The sequence below is a fragment of the Anthonomus grandis genome, chromosome 11, assembly GCF_022605725.1.
Source record: "Anthonomus grandis grandis chromosome 11, icAntGran1.3, whole genome shotgun sequence".
Lineage (NCBI taxonomy): Eukaryota > Metazoa > Arthropoda > Insecta > Coleoptera > Curculionidae > Anthonomus > Anthonomus grandis.
In genome coordinates, this window is record NC_065556.1 from 7,236,453 (window position 1) to 7,251,223 (window position 14,771).

Genomic DNA, 14,771 nt, shown 5'->3' on the forward strand with positions numbered 1-14,771 from the left:
GAATGACGAGACTAAGACAAAACCGTCGGAATTTTATCGATAGCTCCCATAGAAGCCGAGATATCAACCTTCAAAATTTGGGTTTTTTCATTTTTCGGGTATACCCCCCCGTATCGAATTTTTTCACCAAAAATTGATTTTTTTCGAAATCAAACCAAGTATACCAGCGTCTTATTTGGGTCACCTAGATTACGAAAACACCGGGTTATAACAGGATCCGAGCAGAACTAAGGGAATGAGAGCACTTCGAAAATCCTGAAAAAGTCGTTTTCGACGTGCGTTTTTGAGACCAAAAATGGGTATCAAAAATGCCATATCTCGGCTATCGTAAGAGCTACGACCTTGCGGATGGTCTCGTTGGATACAGAATGACGAGACTAAGACAAAACCGTCGGAATTTTCCCGATAGCTCCTATAGAAGCCGAGATATCGACCTTCAAAATTTGGGTTTTTTCATTTTTCGGGTACACTTTGAAAATCCTGAAAAAGTCGTTTTCGACGTCCGTTTTTGAGGCCAAAAATGGGCATCAAAAATGCCATATCCCGGCTATTGTAAGAGCTACGACCTTGCGGATGGTCTCGTTGGATTCAGAGTGACGAAACTAAGACAAAACCGTCGTAATTTTCCCGATAGCTCCCATAGAAGCCGAGATATTGACCTTCAAAATTTGGGTTTTTTCATTTTTCGGGTATACCCCCCCGTATCGAATTTTTTCACCAAAAATTGATTTTTTTCGAAATCAAACCAAGTATACCAGCGTCTTATTTGGGTCACCTAGATTACGAAAACACCGGGTTATAACAGGATCCGAGCAGAACTAAGGGAATGAGAGCACTTTAAAAATCCTGAAAAAGTCGTCTTCGACGTCCGTTTTTGAGGCCAAAAATGGGCATCAAAAATGCCATATCTCAGCTTTCGTAAAAGCTACGACCTTGCGGATGGTCTCGTTGGATTTAGAATGACGAGACTAAGACAAAACCGTCGGAATTTTCCCGATAGCTCCTATAGAAGCCGAGATATCGACCTTCAAAATTTGGGTTTTTTCATTTTTCGGGTATACCCCCCCGTATCGAATTTTTTCACAAAAATTGATTTTTTTCGAAATCAAACTAAGTATACCAGCGTCTTATTTGGGTCCCCTAGATTACGAAAACACCGGGTTATAACAGGATCCGAGCAGAACTAATGCCATATCTCAGCTTTCGTAAAAGCTACGACCTTGCAGATGGTCTCGTTGGATTTAGAATGACGAGACTAAGACAAAACCGTCGGAATTTTCCCGATAGCTCCCATAGAAGCCGAGATATTGACCTTCAAAATTTGGGTTTTTTCATTTTTCGGGTATACCCCCCCGTATCGAATTTTTTCACCAAAAATTGATTTTTTTCGAAATCAAACCAAGTATACCAGCGTCTTATTTGGGTCACCTAGATTACGCAAACACCGGGTTATAACAGGATCCGAGCAGAACTAAGGGAATGAGAGCACTTTAAAAATCCTGAAAAAGTCGTTTTCGACGTCTGTTTTTGAGGCCAAAAATGGGCATCAAAAATGCCATATCTCAGCTTTCGTAAAAGCTACGACCTTGCGGATGGTCTCGTTGGATTTAGAATGACGAGACTAAGACAAAACCGTCGGAATTTTCCCGATAGCTCCTATAGAAGCCGAGATATCGACCTTCAAAATTTGGGTTTTTTCATTTTTCGGGTATACCCCCCCGTATCGAATTTTTTCACCAAAAATTGATTTTTTTCGAAATCAAACTAAGTATACCAGCGTCTTGTTTGGGTCCCCTAGATTACGAAAACACCGGGTTATAACAGGATCCGAGCAGAACTAAGGGAATGAGAGTACTTTGAAAATCCTGAAAAAGTCGTTTTCGACGTCCGTTTTTGAGGCCAAAAATGGGCATAAAAAATGCCATATCCCGGCTATCGTAAGAGCTACGACCTTGCGGATGGTCTCGTTGGATTCAGAATGACGAAACTAAGACAAAACCGTCGGAATTTTCTCGATAGCTCCCATAGAAGCCGAGATATCAACCTTCAAAATTTGGGTTTTTTCATTTTTCAGGTATACCCCCCCGTATCGAATTTTTTCACCAAAAATTGATTTTTTTCGAAATCAAACTAAGTATACCAGCGTCTTATTTGGGTCACCTAGATTACGAAAACACCGGGTTATAATAGGATCCGAGCAGAACTAAGGGAATGAGAGCACTTTAAAAATCCTGAAAAAGTCGTTTTCGACGTCTGTTTTTGAGGCCAAAAATGGGCATCAAAAATGCTATATCTCAGCTTTCGTAAAAGCTACGACCTTGCGGATGGTCTCGTTGGATTTAGAATGACGAGACTAAGACAAAACCGTCGGAATTTTCCCGATAGCTCCTATAGAAGCCGAGATATCGACCTTCAAAATTTGGGTTTTTTCATTTTTCGGGTATACCCCCCCGTATCGAATTTTTTCACAAAAATTGATTTTTTTCGAAATCAAACTAAGTATACCAGCGTCTTATTTGGGTCCCCTAGATTACGAAAACACCGGGTTATAACAGGATCCGAGCAGAACTAATGCCATATCTCAGCTTTCGTAAAAGCTACGACCTTGCAGATGGTCTCGTTGGATTTAGAATGACGAGACTAAGACAAAACCGTCGGAATTTTCCCGATAGCTCCTATAGAAGCCGAGATATCGACCTTCAAAATTTGGGTTTTTTCATTTTTCGGGTATACCCCCCCGTATCGAATTTTTTCACCAAAAATTGATTTTTTTCGAAATCAAACCAAGTATACCAGCGTCTTATTTGGGTCACCTAGATTACGAAAACACCGGGTTATAACAGGATCCGAGCAGAACTAAGGGAATGAGAGCACTTTAAAAATCCTGAAAAAGTCGTTTTCGACGTCTGTTTTTGAGGCCAAAAATGGGCATCAAAAATGCCATATCTCAGCTTTCGTAAAAGCTACGACCTTGCGGATGGTCTCGTTGGATTTAGAATGACGAGACTAAGACAAAACCGTCGGAATTTTCCCGATAGCTCCTATAGAAGCCGAGATATCGACCTTCAAAATTTGGGTTTTTTCATTTTTCGGGTATACCCCCCCGTATCGAATTTTTTCACCAAAAATTGATTTTTTTCGAAATCAAACTAAGTATACCAGCGTCTTGTTTGGGTCCCCTAGATTACGAAAACACCGGGTTATAACAGGATCCGAGCAGAACTAAGGGAATGAGAGTACTTTGAAAATCCTGAAAAAGTCGTTTTCGACGTCCGTTTTTGAGGCCAAAAATGGGCATAAAAAATGCCATATCCCGGCTATCGTAAGAGCTACGACCTTGCGGATGGTCTCGTTGGATTCAGAATGACGAAACTAAGACAAAACCGTCGGAATTTTCCCGATAGCTCCCATAGAAGCCAAGATATCGACCTTCAAAATTTGGGTTTTTTCATTTTTCGGGTATACCCCCCCGTATCGAATTTTTTCACCAAAAATTGATTTTTTTCGAAATCAAACTAAGTATACCAGCGTCTTATTTGGGTCCCCTAGATTACGAAAACACCGGGTTATAACAGGATCCGAGCAGAACTAAGGGAATGAGAGCACTTTAAAAATCCTGAAAAAGTCGTTTTCGACGTCCGTTTTTGAGGCCAAAAATGGGCATCAAAAATGCTATATCTCAGCTTTCGTAAAAGCTACGACCTTGCGGATGGTCTCGTTGGATTCAGAATGACGAAACTAAGACAAAACCGTCGGAATTTTCCCGATAGCTCCCATAGAAGCCGAGATATCAACCTTCAAAATTTGGGTTTTTTCATTTTTCAGGTATACCCCCCCGTATCGAATTTTTTCACCAAAAATTGATTTTTTTCGAAATCAAACTAAGTATACCAGCGTCTTATTTGGGTCCCCTAGATTACGAAAACACCGGGTTATAACAGGATCCGAGCAGAACTAAGGGAATGAGAGCACTTTAAAAATCCTGAAAAAGTCGTATTCGACGTCTGTTTTTGAGGCCAAAAATGGGCATCAAAAATGCCATATCTCAGCCTAGATTACGAAAACACCGGGTTATAACAGGATCCGAGCAGAACTAAGGGAATGAGAGTACTTTGAAAATCCTGAAAAAGTCGTTTTCGACGTCCGTTTTTGAGGCCAAAAATGGGCATAAAAAATGCCATATCCCGGCTATCGTAAGAGCTACGACCTTGCGGATGGTCTCGTTGGATTGAGAATGACGAAACTAAGACAAAACCGTCGGAATTTTCCCGATAGCTCCCATAGAAGCCGAGATATCGACCTTCAAAATTTGGGTTTTTTCATTTTTCGGGTATACCCCCCCGTATCGAATTTTTTCACCAAAAATTGATTTTTTTCGAAATCAAACCAAGTATACCAGCGTCTTATTTGGGTCACCTAGATTACGAAAACACCGGGTTATAACAGGATCCGAGCAGAACTAAGGGAATGAGAGCACTTTAAAAATCCTGAAAAAGTCGTTTTCGACGTCTGTTTTTGAGGCCAAAAATGGGCATAAAAAATGCCATATCCCGGCTATCGTAAGAGCTACGACCTTGCGGATGGTCTCGTTGGATTCAGAATGGCGAAACTAAGACAAAACCGTCGGAATTTTCCCGATAGCTCCCATAGAAGCCGAGATATCGACCTTCAAAATTTGGGTTTTTTCATTTTTCGGGTATACCCCCCCGTATCGAATTTTTTCACCAAAAATTGATTTTTTTCGAAATCAAACTAAGTATACCAGTGTCTTATTTGGGTCCCCTAGATTACGAAAACACCGGGTTATAACAGGATCCGAGCAGAACTAAGGGAATGAGAGCACTTCGAAAATCCTGAAAAAGTCGTTTTCGACGTCCGTTTTTGAGACCAAAAATGGGTATCAAAAATGCCATATCTCAGCTATCGTAAGAGCTACGACCTTGCGGATGGTCTCGTTGGATTCAGAATGACGAGACTAAGACAAAACCGTCGGAATTTTATCGATAGCTCCCATAGAAGCCGAGATATCAACCTTCAAAATTTGGGTTTTTTCATTTTTCGGGTATACCCCCCCGTATCGAATTTTTTCACCAAAAATTGATTTTTTTCGAAATCAAACCAAGTATACCAGCGTCTTATTTGGGTCACCTAGATTACGAAAACACCGGGTTATAACAGGATCCGAGCAGAACTAAGGGAATGAGAGCACTTTAAAAATCCTGTAAAAGTCGTTTTCGACGTCTGTTTTTGAGGCCAAAAATGGGCATCAAAAATGCCATATCTCAGCTTTCGTAAAAGCTACGACCTTGCGGATGGTCTCGTTGGATTTAGAATGACGAGACTAAGACAAAACCGTCGGAATTTTCCCGATAGCTCCTATAGAAGCCGAGATATCGACCTTCAAAATTTGGGTTTTTTCATTTTTTGGGTATACCCCCCCGTATCGAATTTTTTCACAAAAATTGATTTTTTTCGAAATCAAACTAAGTATACCAGCGTCTTATTTGGGTCCCCTAGATTACGAAAACACCGGGTTATAACAGGATCCGAGCAGAACTAATGCCATATCTCAGCTTTCGTAAAAGCTACGACCTTGCAGATGGTCTCGTTGGATTTAGAATGACGAGACTAAGACAAAACCGTCGGAATTTTCCCGATAGCTCCCATAGAAGCCGAGATATTGACCTTCAAAATTTGGGTTTTTTCATTTTTCGGGTATACCCCCCCGTATCGAATTTTTTCACCAAAAATTGATTTTTTTCGAAATCAAACCAAGTATACCAGCGTCTTATTTGGGTCACCTAGATTACGAAAACACCGGGTTATAACAGGATCCGAGCAGAACTAAGGGAATGAGAGCACTTTAAAAATCCTGAAAAAGTCGTTTTCGACGTCTGTTTTTGAGGCCAAAAATGGGCATCAAAAATGCCATATCTCAGCTTTCGTAAAAGCTACGACCTTGCGGATGGTCTCGTTGGATTTAGAATGACGAGACTAAGACAAAACCGTCGGAATTTTCCCGATAGCTCCTATAGAAGCCGAGATATCGACCTTCAAAATTTGGGTTTTTTCATTTTTCGGGTATACCCCCCCGTATCGAATCTTTTCACCAAAAATTGATTTTTTTCGAAATCAAACTAAGTATACCAGCGTCTTATTTGGGTCCCCTAGATTATGAAAACACCGGGTTATAACAGGATCCGAGCAGAACTAAGGGAATGAGAGCACTTTAAAAATCCTGAAAAAGTCGTTTTCGACGTCTGTTTTTGAGGCCAAAAATGGGCATAAAAAATGCCATATCCCGGCTATCGTAAGAGCTACGACCTTGCGGATGGTCTCGTTGGATTCAGAATGGCGAAACTAAGACAAAACCGTCGGAATTTTCCCGATAGCTCCCATAGAAGCCGAGATATCGACCTTCAAAATTTGGGTTTTTTCATTTTTCGGGTATACCCCCCCGTATCGAATTTTTTCACCAAAAATTGATTTTTTTCGAAATCAAACTAAGTATACCAGTGTCTTATTTGGGTCCCCTAGATTACGAAAACACCGGGTTATAACAGGATCCGAGCAGAACTAAGGGAATGAGAGCACTTCGAAAATCCTGAAAAAGTCGTTTTCGACGTCCGTTTTTGAGACCAAAAATGGGTATCAAAAATGCCATATCTCAGCTATCGTAAGAGCTACGACCTTGCGGATGGTCTCGTTGGATTCAGAATGACGAGACTAAGACAAAACCGTCGGAATTTTATCGATAGCTCCCATAGAAGCCGAGATATCAACCTTCAAAATTTGGGTTTTTTCATTTTTCGGGTATACCCCCCCGTATCGAATTTTTTCACCAAAAATTGATTTTTTTCGAAATCAAACCAAGTATACCAGCGTCTTATTTGGGTCACCTAGATTACGAAAACACCGGGTTATAACAGGATCCGAGCAGAACTAAGGGAATGAGAGCACTTTAAAAATCCTGTAAAAGTCGTTTTCGACGTCTGTTTTTGAGGCCAAAAATGGGCATCAAAAATGCCATATCTCAGCTTTCGTAAAAGCTACGACCTTGCGGATGGTCTCGTTGGATTTAGAATGACGAGACTAAGACAAAACCGTCGGAATTTTCCCGATAGCTCCTATAGAAGCCGAGATATCGACCTTCAAAATTTGGGTTTTTTCATTTTTTGGGTATACCCCCCCGTATCGAATTTTTTCACAAAAATTGATTTTTTTCGAAATCAAACTAAGTATACCAGCGTCTTATTTGGGTCCCCTAGATTACGAAAACACCGGGTTATAACAGGATCCGAGCAGAACTAATGCCATATCTCAGCTTTCGTAAAAGCTACGACCTTGCAGATGGTCTCGTTGGATTTAGAATGACGAGACTAAGACAAAACCGTCGGAATTTTCCCGATAGCTCCCATAGAAGCCGAGATATTGACCTTCAAAATTTGGGTTTTTTCATTTTTCGGGTATACCCCCCCGTATCGAATTTTTTCACCAAAAATTGATTTTTTTCGAAATCAAACCAAGTATACCAGCGTCTTATTTGGGTCACCTAGATTACGAAAACACCGGGTTATAACAGGATCCGAGCAGAACTAAGGGAATGAGAGCACTTTAAAAATCCTGAAAAAGTCGTTTTCGACGTCTGTTTTTGAGGCCAAAAATGGGCATCAAAAATGCCATATCTCAGCTTTCGTAAAAGCTACGACCTTGCGGATGGTCTCGTTGGATTTAGAATGACGAGACTAAGACAAAACCGTCGGAATTTTCCCGATAGCTCCCATAGAAGCCGAGATATTGACCTTCAAAATTTGGGTTTTTTCATTTTTCGGGTATACCCCCCCGTATCGAATTTTTTCACCAAAAATTGATTTTTTTCGAAATCAAACCAAGTATACCAGCGTCTTATTTGGGTCACCTAGATTACGAAAACACCGGGTTATAACAGGATCCGAGCAGAACTAAGGGAATGAGAGCACTTTAAAAATCCTGAAAAAGTCGTTTTCGACGTCTGTTTTTGAGGCCAAAAATGGGCATCAAAAATGCCATATCTCAGCTTTCGTAAAAGCTACGACCTTGCGGATGGTCTCGTTGGATTTAGAATGACGAGACTAAGACAAAACCGTCGGAATTTTCCCGATAGCTCCTATAGAAGCCGAGATATCGACCTTCAAAATTTGGGTTTTTTCATTTTTCGGGTATACCCCCCCGTATCGAATCTTTTCACCAAAAATTGATTTTTTTCGAAATCAAACTAAGTATACCAGCGTCTTATTTGGGTCCCCTAGATTATGAAAACACCGGGTTATAACAGGATCCGAGCAGAACTAAGGGAATGAGAGCACTTTAAAAATCCTGAAAAAGTCGTTTTCGACGTCTGTTTTTGAGGCCAAAAATGGGCATAAAAAATGCCATATCCCGGCTATCGTAAGAGCTACGACCTTGCGGATGGTCTCGTTGGATTCAGAATGGCGAAACTAAGACAAAACCGTCGGAATTTTCCCGATAGCTCCCATAGAAGCCGAGATATCGACCTTCAAAATTTGGGTTTTTTCATTTTTCGGGTATACCCCCCCGTATCGAATTTTTTCACCAAAAATTGATTTTTTTCGAAATCAAACTAAGTATACCAGTGTCTTATTTGGGTCCCCTAGATTACGAAAACACCGGGTTATAACAGGATCCGAGCAGAACTAAGGGAATGAGAGCACTTCGAAAATCCTGAAAAAGTCGTTTTCGACGTCCGTTTTTGAGACCAAAAATGGGTATCAAAAATGCCATATCTCAGCTATCGTAAGAGCTACGACCTTGCGGATGGTCTCGTTGGATTCAGAATGACGAGACTAAGACAAAACCGTCGGAATTTTATCGATAGCTCCCATAGAAGCCGAGATATCAACCTTCAAAATTTGGGTTTTTTCATTTTTCGGGTATACCCCCCCGTATCGAATTTTTTCACCAAAAATTGATTTTTTTCGAAATCAAACCAAGTATACCAGCGTCTTATTTGGGTCACCTAGATTACGAAAACACCGGGTTATAACAGGATCCGAGCAGAACTAAGGGAATGAGAGCACTTTAAAAATCCTGTAAAAGTCGTTTTCGACGTCTGTTTTTGAGGCCAAAAATGGGCATCAAAAATGCCATATCTCAGCTTTCGTAAAAGCTACGACCTTGCGGATGGTCTCGTTGGATTTAGAATGACGAGACTAAGACAAAACCGTCGGAATTTTCCCGATAGCTCCTATAGAAGCCGAGATATCGACCTTCAAAATTTGGGTTTTTTCATTTTTTGGGTATACCCCCCCGTATCGAATTTTTTCACCAAAAATTGATTTTTTTCGAAATCAAACCAAGTATACCAGCGTCTTATTTGGGTCACCAAGATTACGAAAACACCGGGTTATAACAGGATCCGAGCAGAACTAATGCCATATCTCAGCTTTCGTAAAAGCTACGACCTTGCAGATGGTCTCGTTGGATTTAGAATGACGAGACTAAGACAAAACCGTCGGAATTTTCCCGATAGCTCCCATAGAAGCCGAGATATTGACCTTCAAAATTTGGGTTTTTTCATTTTTCGGGTATACCCCCCCGTATCGAATTTTTTCACCAAAAATTGATTTTTTTCGAAATCAAACCAAGTATACCAGCGTCTTATTTGGGTCACCAAGATTACGAAAACACCGGGTTATAACAGGATCCGAGCAGAACTAAGGGAATGAGAGCACTTTAAAAATCCTGAAAAAGTCGTTTTCGACGTCTGTTTTTGAGGCCAAAAATGGGCATCAAAAATGCCATATCTCAGCTTTCGTAAAAGCTACGACCTTGCGGATGGTCTCGTTGGATTTAGAATGACGAGACTAAGACAAAACCGTCGGAATTTTCCCGATAGCTCCCATAGAAGCCGAGATATTGACCTTCAAAATTTGGGTTTTTTCATTTTTCGGGTATACCCCCCCGTATCGAATTTTTTCACCAAAAATTGATTTTTTTCGAAATCAAACCAAGTATACCAGCGTCTTATTTGGGTCACCTAGATTACGAAAACACCGGGTTATAACAGGATCCGAGCAGAACTAAGGGAATGAGAGCACTTTAAAAATCCTGAAAAAGTCGTTTTCGACGTCTGTTTTTGAGGCCAAAAATGGGCATCAAAAATGCCATATCTCAGCTTTCGTAAAAGCTACGACCTTGCGGATGGTCTCGTTGGATTTAGAATGACGAGACTAAGACAAAACCGTCGGAATTTTCCCGATAGCTCCTATAGAAGCCGAGATATCGACCTTCAAAATTTGGGTTTTTTCATTTTTCGGGTATACCCCCCCGTATCGAATCTTTTCACCAAAAATTGATTTTTTTCGAAATCAAACTAAGTATACCAGCGTCTTATTTGGGTCCCCTATATTACGAAAACACCGGGTTATAACAGGATCCGAGCAGAACTAAGGGAATGAGAGCACTTCGAAAATCCTGAAAAAGTCGTTTTCGACGTGCGTTTTTGAGACCAAAAATGGGTATCAAAAATGCCATATCTCGGCTATCGTAAGAGCTACGACCTTGCGGATGGTCTCGTTGGATACAGAATGACGAGACTAAGACAAAACCGTCGGAATTTTCCCGATAGCTCCTATAGAAGCCGAGATATCGACCTTCAAAATTTGGGTTTTTTCATTTTTCGGGTACACTTTGAAAATCCTGAAAAAGTCGTTTTCGACGTCCGTTTTTGAGGCCAAAAATGGGCATCAAAAATGCCATATCCCGGCTATTGTAAGAGCTACGACCTTGCGGATGGTCTCGTTGGATTCAGAATGACGAAACTAAGACAAAACCGTCGTAATTTTCCCGATAGCTCCCATAGAAGCCGAGATATTGACCTTCAAAATTTGGGTTTTTTCATTTTTCGGGTATACCCCCCCGTATCGAATTTTTTCACCAAAAATTGATTTTTTTCGAAATCAAACCAAGTATACCAGCGTCTTATTTGGGTCACCTAGATTACGAAAACACCGGGTTATAACAGGATCCGAGCAGAACTAAGGGAATGAGAGCACTTTAAAAATCCTGAAAAAGTCGTCTTCGACGTCCGTTTTTGAGGCCAAAAATGGGCATCAAAAATGCCATATCTCAGCTTTCGTAAAAGCTACGACCTTGCGGATGGTCTCGTTGGATTTAGAATGACGAGACTAAGACAAAACCGTCGGAATTTTCCCGATAGCTCCTATAGAAGCCGAGATATCGACCTTCAAAATTTGGGTTTTTTCATTTTTCGGGTATACCCCCCCGTATCGAATTTTTTCACAAAAATTGATTTTTTTCGAAATCAAACTAAGTATACCAGCGTCTTATTTGGGTCCCCTAGATTACGAAAACACCGGGTTATAACAGGATCCGAGCAGAACTAATGCCATATCTCAGCTTTCGTAAAAGCTACGACCTTGCAGATGGTCTCGTTGGATTTAGAATGACGAGACTAAGACAAAACCGTCGGAATTTTCCCGATAGCTCCCATAGAAGCCGAGATATTGACCTTCAAAATTTGGGTTTTTTCATTTTTCGGGTATACCCCCCCGTATCGAATTTTTTCACCAAAAATTGATTTTTTTCGAAATCAAACCAAGTATACCAGCGTCTTATTTGGGTCACCTAGATTACGAAAACACCGGGTTATAACAGGATCCGAGCAGAACTAAGGGAATGAGAGCACTTTAAAAATCCTGAAAAAGTCGTTTTCGACGTCTGTTTTTGAGGCCAAAAATGGGCATCAAAAATGCCATATCTCAGCTTTCGTAAAAGCTACGACCTTGCGGATGGTCTCGTTGGATTTAGAATGACGAGACTAAGACAAAACCGTCGGAATTTTCCCGATAGCTCCTATAGAAGCCGAGATATCGACCTTCAAAATTTGGGTTTTTTCATTTTTCGGGTATACCCCCCCGTATCGAATTTTTTCACCAAAAATTGATTTTTTTCGAAATCAAACTAAGTATACCAGCGTCTTGTTTGGGTCCCCTAGATTACGAAAACACCGGGTTATAACAGGATCCGAGCAGAACTAAGGGAATGAGAGTACTTTGAAAATCCTGAAAAAGTCGTTTTCGACGTCCGTTTTTGAGGCCAAAAATGGGCATAAAAAATGCCATATCCCGGCTATCGTAAGAGCTACGACCTTGCGGATGGTCTCGTTGGATTCAGAATGACGAAACTAAGACAAAACCGTCGGAATTTTCTCGATAGCTCCCATAGAAGCCGAGATATCAACCTTCAAAATTTGGGTTTTTTCATTTTTCAGGTATACCCCCCCGTATCGAATTTTTTCACCAAAAATTGATTTTTTTCGAAATCAAACTAAGTATACCAGCGTCTTATTTGGGTCACCTAGATTACGAAAACACCGGGTTATAATAGGATCCGAGCAGAACTAAGGGAATGAGAGCACTTTAAAAATCCTGAAAAAGTCGTTTTCGACGTCTGTTTTTGAGGCCAAAAATGGGCATCAAAAATGCTATATCTCAGCTTTCGTAAAAGCTACGACCTTGCGGATGGTCTCGTTGGATTTAGAATGACGAGACTAAGACAAAACCGTCGGAATTTTCCCGATAGCTCCTATAGAAGCCGAGATATCGACCTTCAAAATTTGGGTTTTTTCATTTTTCGGGTATACCCCCCCGTATCGAATTTTTTCACAAAAATTGATTTTTTTCGAAATCAAACTAAGTATACCAGCGTCTTATTTGGGTCCCCTAGATTACGAAAACACCGGGTTATAACAGGATCCGAGCAGAACTAATGCCATATCTCAGCTTTCGTAAAAGCTACGACCTTGCAGATGGTCTCGTTGGATTTAGAATGACGAGACTAAGACAAAACCGTCGGAATTTTCCCGATAGCTCCTATAGAAGCCGAGATATCGACCTTCAAAATTTGGGTTTTTTCATTTTTCGGGTATACCCCCCCGTATCGAATTTTTTCACCAAAAATTGATTTTTTTCGAAATCAAACCAAGTATACCAGCGTCTTATTTGGGTCACCTAGATTACGAAAACACCGGGTTATAACAGGATCCGAGCAGAACTAAGGGAATGAGAGCACTTTAAAAATCCTGAAAAAGTCGTTTTCGACGTCTGTTTTTGAGGCCAAAAATGGGCATCAAAAATGCCATATCTCAGCTTTCGTAAAAGCTACGACCTTGCGGATGGTCTCGTTGGATTTAGAATGACGAGACTAAGACAAAACCGTCGGAATTTTCCCGATAGCTCCTATAGAAGCCGAGATATCGACCTTCAAAATTTGGGTTTTTTCATTTTTCGGGTATACCCCCCCGTATCGAATTTTTTCACCAAAAATTGATTTTTTTCGAAATCAAACTAAGTATACCAGCGTCTTGTTTGGGTCCCCTAGATTACGAAAACACCGGGTTATAACAGGATCCGAGCAGAACTAAGGGAATGAGAGTACTTTGAAAATCCTGAAAAAGTCGTTTTCGACGTCCGTTTTTGAGGCCAAAAATGGGCATAAAAAATGCCATATCCCGGCTATCGTAAGAGCTACGACCTTGCGGATGGTCTCGTTGGATTCAGAATGACGAAACTAAGACAAAACCGTCGGAATTTTCCCGATAGCTCCCATAGAAGCCAAGATATCGACCTTCAAAATTTGGGTTTTTTCATTTTTCGGGTATACCCCCCCGTATCGAATTTTTTCACCAAAAATTGATTTTTTTTGAAATCAAACTAAGTATACCAGCGTCTTATTTGGGTCCCCTAGATTACGAAAACACCGGGTTATAACAGGATCCGAGCAGAACTAAGGGAATGAGAGCACTTTAAAAATCCTGAAAAAGTCGTTTTCGACGTCCGTTTTTGAGGCCAAAAATGGGCATCAAAAATGCTATATCTCAGCTTTCGTAAAAGCTACGACCTTGCGGATGGTCTCGTTGGATTCAGAATGACGAAACTAAGACAAAACCGTCGGAATTTTCCCGATAGCTCCCATAGAAGCCGAGATATCAACCTTCAAAATTTGGGTTTTTTCATTTTTCAGGTACACCCCCCCGTATCGAATTTTTTCACCAAAAATTGATTTTTTTCGAAATCAAACTAAGTATACCAGCGTCTTATTTGGGTCCCCTAGATTACGAAAACACCGGGTTATAACAGGATCCGAGTAGAACTAAGGGAATGAGAGCACTTTAAAAATCCTGAAAAAGTCGTATTCGACGTCTGTTTTTGAGGCCAAAAATGGGCATCAAAAATGCCATATCTCAGCCTAGATTACGAAAACACCGGGTTATAACAGGATCCGAGCAGAACTAAGGGAATGAGAGCACTTTAAAAATCCTGAAAAAGTCGTTTTCGACGTCCGTTTTTGAGGCCAAAAATGGGCATAAAAAATGCCATATCCCGGCTATCGTAAGAGCTACGACCTTGCGGATGGTCTCGTTGGATTGAGAATGACGAAACTAAGACAAAACCGTCGGAATTTTCCCGATAGCTCCCATAGAAGCCGAGATATCGACCTTCAAAATTTGGGTTTTTTCATTTTTCGGGTATACCCCCCCGTATCGAATTTTTTCACCAAAAATTGATTTTTTTCGAAATCAAACCAAGTATACCAGCGTCTTATTTGGGTCACCTAGATTACGAAAACACCGGGTTATAACAGGATCCGAGCAGAACTAAGGGAATGAGAGCACTTTAAAAATCCTGAAAAAGTCGTTTTCGACGTCTGTTTTTGAGGCCAAAAATGGGCATCAAAAATGCCATATCTCA